A 13,858-nucleotide genomic window follows, 5' to 3' on the forward strand; every position below is an offset into this window, starting at 1 on the left:
CCAGCTCAGTAATCACATTGACTCTGCTTTCTCACTAGTTTGCTCAGGCAAAAAAGAGGTGGGTCCAGCTGGCAAGTTAAAAAATTAGGTGTGTCTCATTGCCTAATTGGCTTTCCTGTAAGAAAAGACTTGAGGCTTCAAGTTTTTGACTGGCTCAAAGAGGACGAGGGACAAGCTGCTTAAGTGGTTCGCCAGAGGAAGCCGTTTGACTGGTTAACTGTTTGAGAAAGGAGGTCAGGCCAGCTGTCTGGTCAGACACTCGTGTAAGACAGTCCACAGGCAGTAACGTAGCGCCTGGGCAGAGATCGCACCTGGCCGCACTAAATCACAAGTGAACACCCACCATTTACCGAAACAGAAAACAGTGCACAATCAATCTAATGCGAACACACTCTGCACTCCGATGACCAAATGGACCAGAGTGACAATACAGAAAATCCTGGCTCACTTCCCTCAGTTGTCTCTCCTGAAGTGCTTTACAAAGCTGTGCACATGTATATCTGTGGAAGACCTGTCAGCATTGTGTCCTCAGTTCGCTTTTTATATGGTCATGTTTACCCCACAAACAGTCGGAGGTTTATTGTCTCGGATTCTCCTGAGTACACTCATCCCCTTACATCATGTGTTTCACTTCGCCTTACAAGGATTACCCCTTTCTGTAAAAGTATATGGTATCCTCTTAGTCACTGGGGACAGATTATATGATGTGCTTTGTACTCTTGCCATCATAATGTGTTAGGATATTTCTGCTTGACTTCACAAGCTCTTATATTTTATTCTACTTATCAGCTTGGAGGTACATTTAAGATAGAACTTAAAATAGGTTCTCCCATTAGGCTGCCATCATGAGCATTAATTTAATAATTCTTTGGCTGAGTCTGGCCACATGCACTACATCACATTCATTTGCCAAACACAACTTTGTCTAAGTCCATTCTACCTACAAAGGAACAAGAGCTACTGTATACCTCATCAAGGCTTTAAGTGCATCCTTCCACAATAACAAAGGACTTCTGTGCAGTACAAGTGCAAAGTTATATTTTTTTAATATATTTTTTTATTGCAAATAATAACTAATTAAAAGTGATCACTGTATCCAGAAAGTAAAGCTGTGCATAGCCATACCCTACTGAGCTCTGAATTTGTACTGGGAATATAGCATGATGATAAATGATGAGCACATTTCAGCATGCAACTCCACTGGCACGAGTATTGGCAAAGGTAACCTGTTTGTGGGCTCGGCATTATGCTCAAACATTCACTGTTACACCGTGGAACAGCCTGAGCACAACACAGACTCCATCTCATCGAGCAGTAGGGCCTTATCCATGTGTTTTAATCAATGAAAACACCGCTGATAAATTAAGGCTACGCTTAGTTTCAAATACTCCGAGGTGATGGATAACAGGAGACCCAGGTGTGAAGTGTGGCACCCAGCTTTTCCATCACGATGCTGCCTTACAATAGATTTTTTTAAACAGGGAAAAACCCCCAAAACAAACCAACACCAAAGAGTGAAATGAAATGGGAGGATAGTTTGAGCTGCATAGATGCTTTCAACAGGTCTGCTTCTTCTATGAGGTTAGCAAAAGTAACTTTGTTATTTCCTCTGTTTGTGCCTGGAAAATAACATCCTTGACCATGTGTGTATGTGTGTGTGTCTGTACATATGTGTTGACCTTATGTTCATGATATTCACATGTTGCATCTCTCAAGGATTCCATTCACAACAATTGCTCCATATAGATGAAGAATCTTTGCATCTGACTTTTGCAGTAAAACAAAGTTGACTTTAGCCTAGACGGCTCACAGTCCAGGACTACATACAGGAACAGCAGCGCTTCCATCAAACATTCAGAAGTGTTGAAGAAATATCCAAAGTCAGTATAAAAATGGTAATACATTCATTTATGTCAAAGATGGATGTGATCGTGTAGGAAAGAAAATGCCTCCAGCAAGTGGTAGCAGGGGGTCCATAAGGAGTGGATTGAGTGTGGAGTTGGTGAAGAGCATGTCAAATAGACATTAAATGCATTAAAACTGGTATTTGCACCGGGGGGCTCAGAAAAACTGTATATGAAAGGAAGAAAAAAAATGTATGATTGATGGCAGTGCCCTCCTGCTCAAACAAACATAAGTTTCATTTCAGTCCGCTCATCATCAAGGAATGAAAAACATGAGCAGTTTGATCTTTCTTCAGTAGCAGAATGGACCGAAAATGGAAAATATTCACAGCTCTGATTGCTTCTGTGCTTCTACACGTTCAGCATTTCGCAGGAAATGTGAGAGTTGTCCCATTCTCCAAAATAAAGGCCTACTCATAAAATCAGCATATAGGTTTGTTAAATCTTAAAGGAAATATCTTTCTATTAGTGTCTAATCACCTGAAAATAAGAATCGTGTTAATATCTGCAAAGGGGGCAGGTCCTCTTCCAGAGTCTGCCATGTTGCACTGCCATGTTGCTACCATAGCCCAGAGTGGACAAATACTCAATTTGGGGGGGGGGCACCGCATTTTTACACCTGTCCTCCATGCCTGCAGAGGGAGGCTGAGGTGAGGGGTATTCAGTTGATTGCAATATGCTAGATGCCACTAAATACTACACGTTGGACCTCCAATACATTGAGTTCAAACTGTTGTCTGGATAATTTATTGCACTGTGAACAGGTTGCACTAAGACAGTGGACAGATTTAGTGGTGGTTTTGACTATGATATAATACCTAATAGACAGTGTAATTGATGTGCTTATAGTACAGTAAGACTGAAAAATAACTTGCCCTTTCTCAGAAATTTCTCCTTTTTTTTTTTTTTTTTTGCTTATCATCCTTTTGTTTGCTTCACCAGTCCAGCTTAGAACAAGATTAATGCTCCAGTTTTTCACTTGAATAGATGCTCAGAAGTTGTTTGAGGCTCTCCAAAAGTCTTTCACAGACTTTCAAAAGTCCATCCACCGCCCTAGCTTGCTCACCCTTACTCTCTGTCTCATTGCATAAAGTGCACGCCACATTTTGCGGTGGAACATTGCCATTGGACCTAAACCACGAGCTGTAGATTCGTCCAATATGTATGGAATTCAAAGGGATACAGGACCGCAGTGTCATGACTGCTGCTATTCCACCCTCTTCACTTTCATCCTGTGTCCAGCTACAGTAGGATACAGCGGCTCTGAGAGCTAATAGAAATTGATGAAGAAAACATCTTCATCAATTTTACAACACATGCACAGAAAAAAAAAACACAGAACCACTACAGAAACACAATGAGATACATAAAAAAAAATTTCAGCATTTTTCCCATTTTTTCCCCCATTTTTTTCCCTTTTTTTTCCTGTTTCTGCAGCACATTTCTTTATTAGCTTTTTCTGTCTATTACAGCACTTTTCAATATTATTATAATTTTTTTTCTGTTTATGTAGCACTTCTGTTTTTAAAGCAGGTTCTGTATTTGTTTTATTTTGTTTTTGAGCACAGGCTCCAGCCCCCCCGCAACCCCGAAAGGGATAGGCGGTATAGAAGATGAATGAATGAATGTTTTTGAGCACTTTTCCGGAGTTGTTTTTATCTTTTTGCTGCACTTTTCAGTATGTTGTTTGTGGTTTCTCACTTTGCAGCTTTTTATTTTTTTTTAAAAGCTGCACATCTGCAGTTCTCTTCAGCTACAATCTGACCTTTACACTCTGTTACACTCTGCTTAGTCCAGAGTTAATCATACCATCCACAGCAAGCTGGAATATTTCTTTCTTTTGTAAGTGTACACCAGCTCCTGTACACCAGCTACAGCTCCTTGCAGCCGCCTCAGCTACTTACACAGGGCCCACTGAGGAACACAACCTGGGGCTATGTTTTATAGTCTGAGAACCTTAGACCTGCCCTTTGCCCATTAGGCATTGCACCCACCTTCCAGGCGTCAATCCCACATGTTACAAGACGCTGAGCCCCTATGGCACATGTCCATCTGAGCTCTGAGTATCCCACTGGCCACTACAACCTGCCCTGAAGCACACAGAGCGCACAAATATATGGATTGATTACAACTCTAGCACTCATGCCTGTATTACATTTGGCCGGTTTTCCACCTCTCATGAACTAGGTCACTGCTGAAGTTCATTGTGCACAGCACCTTCAAATCAGCTTGGGCAAAACACCTGTTACATAATCAGATTGAACTGAGATCACTGATTGGTGATAACACCACCTCCATAATTTGCAACAGCTGGTCAGCCAGGCGTGTAAAAAAAGATCAACAGCCATGTTATGTAGGATTTCTTGGGATTTTTGTGATCATGTCAAGTATTTTTAATGTCTCACAAGAAGGGCTTTGGCTTCTGTATTGTTTCAGGCCTAATTTAGTGGTCGGATTGTACAGGGTTTGGCTAGCTAAAACTCAACAGAGGCAGTGTCTTTTCAAAACATTGTGCATGTGTGTAGCAGCAACATTTCAGCTGATTTAGTTTACCACTGACGGTGCTTGTAATATAATCGTGTGTGCAACCGCTGCAGATCAATTTGTACATATCACATCAAAACATTTTTATTTTTACCCGCCTTGTCTGCAGAGTCCCTTTAAATGCCTGAATTTGGTGGCGCACTGCGATGTGATTTTTGTTTTTTGTGGTAAAACAATCCTGCAGCCACCTGCCTCACGGTTGTCTGTCTGGCAGAGAAGGACAATTCTATTTGCACAGTCTGTCCATTTAATTGGCACACGTCATCCTTTCCACTCATGCTATTGACTTATAGTACAAAATTAGTTTACTCATGCAGTCGCTGGTTGGTTAAGTGGGTGCCTGCATCATTAAAGCAGGTCAACAAGTCCGTTGAAATCATTCTTTTAATGAAAGCTCCCACGACTGAATGTTAATGTGCTCATACACCTTTATGCTTATAAATCAGACAAACTTATTAAAGTGATGCATCTCCTGGCTAAAAAGTTGCAAACATATTGATTCTAAATAGGTTTTTAGTATGTAATGCATTCACTCTAGCAAAGTGTTTCAGCCTCTGTGTTTGCTGGCTCACTGGCATGGCTGACTTGCCTAAATGATGCCTAAATAAGCAGAGCTATGATTAACCCTATTAATTCCACCTGCGCTTTTTCTACTATTGCCCAGTCCAGGGGCAGAGCCACATGCTGTAAACACTTAGGGCTTAGCCCAAAGCTAGTGGGAGATTTTTTTTTTCCCATTTACAGTTGCTATATGCACAATTTTTCAAGCCATTTGAGATAATAGAACGCCTAAAAATCTGCACATCATCATCAATATCTATATTAATATTCATCAAATCTAAATTTTGGCCATTCATATTCATATTTAAGGTATCCGTACCTCTATTGTGGAGTATATCATTTTATTGAGGCCATTTTCTATATTTATCACTTCAAATTGTATGTAAATTCTCTTCTCCTCCCCCTGAAGGCGGCTTAGCTAGCCAGCAATCCATCTTCATCTAGTCGCCTCACCATCTCACTGCTACTAGCTAAGTGTTACAACTACAGTTCACTGGCTGATGCTGATGATCCTGAACCGCTTTCTGCGGCTGTCAAATGAGGTTGACTCCTCCTGAAAAATTTCCATATATCCATAACTGTTGGTCCATAAACTTTTTAGGTAGCTGGCTAGCAACCTCGCTCACTGACTGTGAAACGACTGAATGAAACATGACACAGCATCCCCTCACGACAATGTATGGCAACATTTGCCTGTTAATAGAACTTTGCTCCATTGATTTGCCTGTCCAGTCCAAGAGCCTGAGGGGAAATTACACAACACTGAAGTTACTGTAAAAACCTAAAAGATTCAGGGCGTTTGAGAAAATACTCTGCCGTTGGTCTGGTCCACACATGCAAAACAGCTTTTTTATGCGTTCTGGCCTTTCGTCCACACAAGAAAACCCGAAAACAGAGCTTTGGGAAAACTCTTTTCAGGGTGAAGATATTCAGAAAACTCCATTTGCAGTGTTGACGTGTAGATAAAAAAAACAGTTTCAGCTTCTGATCAGCCAACTGGGCTTTATGGTTAAATGTTAATTGTGTTTTTGCATTTTCAAATGAGATTTTTTTGTTCTTTTTTTTTTTGAAAACATGGTTTGTGTGGGTGGGAATTTTTTAAGAACGAGGGAGGAAAAAAAACTGTTTTAAAAAATACCTGCGTGCATGTGGACTTGGCGCGCAACAAGTCTGCTGTGAAAAAGGCCATTGAGGGAAATGCACCCCAGGTTAGGAAATTACTTCTCTGCAATGGCAAGTAATTTGACATTAAACCTTGGAGGAAATGTGGTCTTAATGATACTCAGAACAGTTGGTGGTTTGAGATAATATGTAATCACACCCAGTATACATAGCAATTACAGTTCATTGGTAGTGCAAGTCTGCAGAGCTGTATCATTGTCATTCTTTGCTTGTTAAGAGTCTTTTCAAAGTGAACTTATCCTTCACTTGGGTAGAAATAATCACGCTTTCTTCTGTTACAAGGAACACTTAAGACAGAAAGTGTGTATATTTATGTATTATTTGCGGCAGTGAAGACAACTGGGAAGTGTTTATCCTGTATCTGTGTGTGAATGCGTGTGTGTGGGCATAGAAGAGGGTCCTCCTGGGGCCTATTTATGCAGTTTTTTTTTTTTTTTTTTTTTTGAAGTAATTCAAATCCCATAAGCACCACAAGTTCCCCAGGTCATACTTTATCAACAGCTCCAGCACCTCAAGCTAATATTAACATGTGGCCCATGTGAGATTTGACAGACAAATTTCCCTCAGGCCAGCTAAGTTCAATCCTCATGAAAGGCCACACACACACACACACACACACACATTCCATTTATGGAGCTATTTACAAAACCTCTCTTATGTAATATAGAAAGACCTTAATGAAATCCTGGTGATATATAGATTGTTTAATTGATATAGCTCAATACTAAAAGTATACGTAGATGAGAATTTACACCAGTGGAATTAAAATGCTTTTTAACTTTGCTACTGACAAACATAATTTGCTTCTAAAATTGCCTTTTCAATGGCATAATTAACTCCGTGCACTAACATCAAGCATCATAATGAATGCACCAATATCATGGTGTCGTCTAGGAAACAATACTGCTTGCTGCTTTGTCTGTCAATGTATCAGCAGGTAATTTGGTTTGGAGCAGAGTGAAAACACAGTCCTATATATCCTTTAGAAAAACCTTGTCTTGGATAATATGTACCAAAATCATCGGCCCAAAAAGATTATTCACAAGAGAAAGTAATTTTTGTTTGTGGTAAACAAGACAAGTGCGAGTACTATCATCGCAAATAATAGTAGTATGAGTTCGACAAATGGCACAAAGGGAACGAAATGAGAGATACTCATTTTACCCCAAGGTCTCATAATGGTACTGTTAAGGCTATTACCATATGTTTTCCATTGCTTAATACATGTATGTATATATTTTGAGCACTGAGATAGACCGGCAACCTGGTCCAGATATACTTTGCCTGTGCCTTGTGTGACCCTGAACAGGATAAGCGTGTATAGATAATGATAGATATGAATGTACACACACATAAACACTGAAAATGACGTGTTTTACATGAACAATACAGCCTTTCGTGTCACACAGGCATAGAACATGGTTCATTTTTTTCCGAGAAGAATACACAGACTACAGTGCCAGTGTCAAATAACATCAAACATGAGGAAGAGTGTAATATCGGAAGTGCTTTAAAAATCTAGAGATATTTCATGAAAACGTGCCACATATTCACAGCGTTTTTTTGCTGTTTTACTTTTGTCTGGGTTTTTTTTTTTTTTTTTTTTTTTTTTTGCCATTCCATTTTTATTTAAATAATTTTGCATGTTAAGTTTGGAAAAAGAAATTCAACCATTATTCAACCAAAGGTAAAAACATTAACAGGTTGTTTATGGAGATTTATTCCACTCAGAAATCAGAGGTGAAGGATAAATAGAAAGCATAGCATTCATCATTTAGGTGTGAATCTCCGGGTGTCTGGCTGCTTTACATTGCAAAAATCGCTCCTGAGCTGGAGTGGAAATATATAAATAAAAGATTAATAGGAGTTGTAAGTGTCTTCTAATATCCCCTGTGGAGACTTATATTGTGTTTTTGCTTTTTAAATCACTGAAGCCTCATTTCTTGCCCTTAAGGACAAACAGCAATTTTTCAGGTACTTTCAGCATGGTAACCAGTTTATGTTTGCAAATTGATTTCATTCAGCTGTAAAAACAGCTTTGATCTGTGAAAATTTCCTCCCTTTATGATTTTATCCTTTAATAATGCTCCACTATGCGCATATTCTTGAAAAAAGAGAAAGTAATTGCTGTTCTGTTAGAAGGAATTCACTTCTGGCACTTTGTGTCTTGAAACTAAAAGTTCAACAACGCTGCGTGCAGGGTATTGAACGTCAAGTTGAAGGCACCCACTCTGGTGTTTTTTCAATTATTCTGGTTGATTGGACGTCTTCTCAGGCTGACATTGGAAAGTCACCAAACTGCATAAAAATGTATATAAAGGTGGAAGTTGTCTTGCTCAAACAGGTACAGCTAAACAAATAGGAGAATCAGGGACACATCAATCAAGCGTAGTCTGTACGTGCCTTCAACCCTCGCCCGGGTTTAATCAGTCCGAATAAAAGTGCAAACAGTTTTACATCAAGACCAGAATAACCACTGTTTTTTGATAAATCTGCAACATGCTTAAATGTGTCAGGCAGCAAACAAACAAGGAGCAATTCACATAAGACACCGAAATGCATAAAAACATCATTTGAAACAGTTAGGAGGAAGCAACATATCCTCATGCCTCAATGACTGAAGAGGTGGATCACCACTTACTTACGAAATGACATGATTTGTTTGTAATTACTATGGCCACAATAAACATAAACATGGGTTATATAATAACCTACTTGCACAGAGCATACGGTCGTTTCTTTGGTGAGAACAAGCTCAGAGGAACTTAAATCATCACCTCATGTACCTCAAATCCACAAATCCTCAAATGAAATCTTCTGAAGAGCAGTGTTTCGCCTTGCAGTGGTTGGAAAATGCCTAAAAACCTCAAATTTCCTCAGAAAGTCATGCATAGCTGTCACCTCCTGGCAGCAGGCATCATACCTTAATCCCAGATTAAGCTTTGAAGCAAGGTTACTCAGTGATTAATCTTAGAAGCTGTACATCATTCAGTATGTATCCATCAGTATTTAACTGACTTTCAGTTCCTCAACTGCAGAATGTGCCCTATGAAAGGAAAAGGATGGATTGCATTTGACAAAAGTCTGACTCATTAATGATACATCATTATGCATCCGCTCCAGTGTCTCTCCTTTTTATCTTACTTTGCTTTATTGTCAAGTTTTTTTTTATTCTTGAAGCAACCATGACACAATGAATACTTTCTTTGTATACTTGAAAAAGCAGAATATTGGTGGAATCTGACACATAAATATATTTCCTTTAAAAAAAAAACAAAAAAAAAACCTCTGATATGTTTGCTTTTAGACCACCGTGTTCTGACATCTCAAGTACTACAAGCATTGCACTGGATGAATGAACGAATGACATGGGGGCCAAAAGACATAAAAGTCAAAGAAAGTCTTCACTCACAATGACTGTCACTCGTCAAAGGATCTATCTGGCGATGCAGTTTCTGAGTGAACAACCAGCCTCTTGTTCCTTTGAACCGGCTCGCTGTTGCTGTTGCTGCCGCTGAAAATATAGAATGCATCACCTCCTCTGGCTCTGGAGGATATTTCTCAGAAAATATTAGCAATTACTTTGGGTTTTGATTTCTGATTTTGTTGTGTACAAGTGGAACATGCGTTGGGAGAGTTGCTCAAAATACGAGAATTCGTTATCTCGGGACATGACTACTCAAAGCTAATTGCATCAAAATCTGGCTGTCTGGAGAATATAGACCAAAGTTGGTATGGGTAATTTAATATTATTGTTCTTTACTTATTTAAAACTCTCACTACAGGGTCTTTAAGGAGCCCCTGGCCTCCCTCTCACTTTGCTGTTTTGGGAGACAATTCTTGTGTGTTTTAGACTGGATGTGTGTTTCTGAATATGTTATGTTTTGTATTCATTGCATTATTATTATTATTATTAATATTGTTATTGATGTGGTGATGAAATAGGAGGCAGCAATGAAGGGTGGAGGTCACACTCAGCATGACACCCTCTGCTCATGCTGCCTGTGCAGATGTATGTTTACACACTTTCCGCTGCCATTTTTTTCTGTGTGCAATTGTACGTGTCCTACATATGATGTGTACAATATAAAGAACACACATCTTATAGCATGAATTAGAATTAGCTCTGGAGCTGTCCGTGACCGACATATAATAGCCACGAGGGAGAAGTCAGGCACGTATGAATGCGTGGCATAATCATGCTTACACAAACATACAACAAGACAAAGAGACAAAACCAGGGCACACGTACGCATCTTGTAATGGTGTCAATGCCAGTGTGGTACAGACTAAATTCAGTCTGAATGATAATCTACAATGAATAGAAAAATAGACTTTTCTCTTCTCTTGGAACAACACTTTCTTAACGACAAAAATTTCATTGTTCAACCTCCTTCGCCCTGTTTTGTGTAAGATTCTGTAACTCTAATTAAAAACCAGAGTCACTTACCTGCTGACCTAAATTTTACCAAATTCATCCAAGCTTTCATGAAAGAGACAGACATGAAGAAAAAGACAACAACAATAGTGGCCAGATTGTCAGACTGGGTATTCATGGTTTCCAGAGGATGAATCCTTGTGCTTTAGACTGACATCATGACTCTCTTATTGCATCAACTGGACAAATTGTCTTCATGCAGAGAAGAAATATTAACAGGCATAAAATGAATGAATGCATTGGAAACTCAGTAATCCAATAGTCCATTTTGTACCCAGGATATTGACAACCTAATCCTCAGATTTTCAGGAAATTTACTGTGGACGTACTGACGGCTCAGGCGTTGAATTCTAATGTATCTCTTTCCTCTCTTGCAACAGATATAGTCAGATATCAACCACTTTTCTTTCTGTAAAATAGTATTATATTCCCTGAAATGACAGCTATTTCAGATTGTCATTAGGTGGAGCAAAAGCAGCTTCTTATTCCTCACCCCTCACAAGTTCTCTGCCCTGCCTCCATAATGCCTGAATAACTGCAATCCACAATTTCATTGCAAAATTTAAGGTGCACAGACACTTTTCACATACATGCATTTGCCACTACAGTAGACATGTGAGCCCCCCATGAAGGTCTGATAACATAATAAATGAAGACCCTGCAGCAGCTGTGTGCAGCTCCGATTTTTCCATGTACATGCAGGTGTTTCTTAGCCGTACCTGATCAGGGCCTTTTCAGAGAGAATAGCAAGAGATAGAGTGCTACAGAAATGCTCTCAGGATAGGGGGAGAACATATGTAGCTTAATTAACAGTGACAAGTCTTGAAAATGTCATTCTGTGTCTCTGTTTAAACCAAAGTCTGTAATTAAGAACCCTGATTAAATCTTGGCTATCTCCTAAAGACCACATACTGCATTTAAAGCATTTGCCAGTTTAACTGTGGAATCTAATTAGAATGAATGACTTGTGGATCAAGTCCAACCTAGTCTGCCATGCTGCATTCACAATGATGGAAATGGGGGATGAGGAGATTGGGTGGATCAAGTGAAGTGGGAGAGAGAGGGGCCTTTGAACAAGTAAAAGAGATGCGTGTGTTGGACCATATCAAAGCTCCCGGTTTATGTGTCTGTCTGGCTCTCTTGTATTTCACTCACTACACTTTGGTATAATATTCTGTCACTGTTTCCTCACCTCTGTCAGTCACACAGTTAAGCAATTCAGTATAAAATTATACCTGACAGCGGAATATCTTTCTTGAGACAAGAAATTACAGAATACCTCAATCAGAAGTTTCTTTATTTGAAAATATTTTGTGACATCTGAGTTGGAGACAGGTACATGTAAGCAAGCAATTTAGGGAGGAGAATTGCAGGAGGGGAATTGTGATGAAATAGATTGTGACAGAAACAACATTTCATCTGAAAAAAACACACAAAAAAAAACCCAAAAGAAAGACTGAGAACATGTGAACGTGTGAGACAGAGCCTGTTTCCGCATACAAGTGCTAGAAAAAGCGAGGCATTACATCTCACCCTCTGATCTACGGGAGGGTCACTGTGACACTGAGCATCAACTAACCTCTGCTAATGCACAGAGGCTCCTGGTGGATTTATAACAACATAAAACAGGGAAAACTGGCCTGTCTCCAAACCGCTTATCATTCTGTTTCTAACAAGAAAGTTAAGAACTGTGCAATCAATGAGGTCATTATCACTTTTACTGCTCATGCCACAGTACAGCTTCTCCCCACAGGATTCAGTCTTTCTCTTTGTTTTCCTAAAATGTTGACTCTTCTTTGTTTGAACTCTGGAACTGAATCTCTTTTGCATAATCTGAATGGTTGCTATGTGCATGAATTGCTTTAGCGGGAAATGATAGAAGCACTGACCTGTTATTTAACAATATTAGATGCAGTGTATGCATCTTTATCAATCAGAAAGTGCAAACATCCACAGCTTGTGCCCTCCATGCTCAAGGCATGAAAAGGTAACTGTGATGTGTTTTCACACCTTAGAGCTTATAAAAGACCAGATGTCATCACTGTAAGAAGAGCAACAGAGCTGGAAGTGGGCCATACTATTAACCATAGCTTTGAAGAGGTGTTCCCGATTCTCTATTTGATGCTACCTCACAGCTTTTTATAAGTGCTGACTAATTATGTTTATTTTTTGCACTCTCGGTAATGTCCATAAATTGGGAGTTAAGGCTTTGCAGATGTCAGGGATGCCTAGGAAAACAGCTGATATACTTGCAAGGTAGCAGTCTGTGTCTGCAGTCATTGGCGGCTGCCATATTTTAGAGGGCGCTGCTTCCTGGACCCCTGAATGAATCTGATGTGTCTCACTAGAGACACGACTGCCTGAAGGATCAAACAGAGATTGTGCCTTCCAGTATACTCCAAAAAAATGTGAACATAAATGAAAGTAATAAAGCATGTGCACTATCAGATAAAAATGAAAAAAAAAATGAGGCACTTCTGTGGAAAGCTGAGTCAAACAAGGTAAGGGTATTATCTGATCTTGAGTACATGAGATGTGAAGTACACTGATCTGAAATTGTTTTCTGTAAGAACGAGCTTGAGCAGCAACACTAACAGTCGCAGAGGAACTACAAAGAGAAACGGAGCTGAGAGAAGCAGATCAACAATCATCCCAGCTCCAGAGTTCATTAAGACTTGTTCTGCTGCGCGCAGTTAGTCCAGTGCTTCATTGAGGGGGACAGCTAGATCATGCCCTTGTGGGATAGCATCACTGAGTGCATTTGGGACTGCAGTGCAACAGCAAGCTCCTGTCACAATAAGACTTGTCACATGATGCTTCCAGGGACTATAAAACCAAAACACAACTGCACATTACAGAGTCTCTGCAGAGGCTGGAGTTTGGTAATGTAAAGGAGGCTTCGCCGCGGATCCACATGGGGCTGCATAGTGTATTGTGTTGGAATATCTGGATGACTGGATATAAATATATTTAAGAATCAACAACCTGTTCCCAATCGCACGCATCTACATCTCCTACAGATGCACATGTACGGTACCCTTTAGTGTCTTTATGCGAACGGGCTTTTAACTAACTCCATTGTAAACCCAGAGAAACCTTCTCATCCCAACGATGCATGAAGCCTCCGTGCCAGAAAGCCTCTCTGACATGGTGGTTAATGTTGGGAAATGGTCATGGTTTGGTTAGGTTTAGGCAACAAAAATACTTGTTTATGTTTAGACATCAGAAC

Source organism: Chaetodon auriga, chromosome 15 (genome assembly GCF_051107435.1).
Source record: "Chaetodon auriga isolate fChaAug3 chromosome 15, fChaAug3.hap1, whole genome shotgun sequence".
Lineage (NCBI taxonomy): Eukaryota > Metazoa > Chordata > Actinopteri > Chaetodontiformes > Chaetodontidae > Chaetodon > Chaetodon auriga.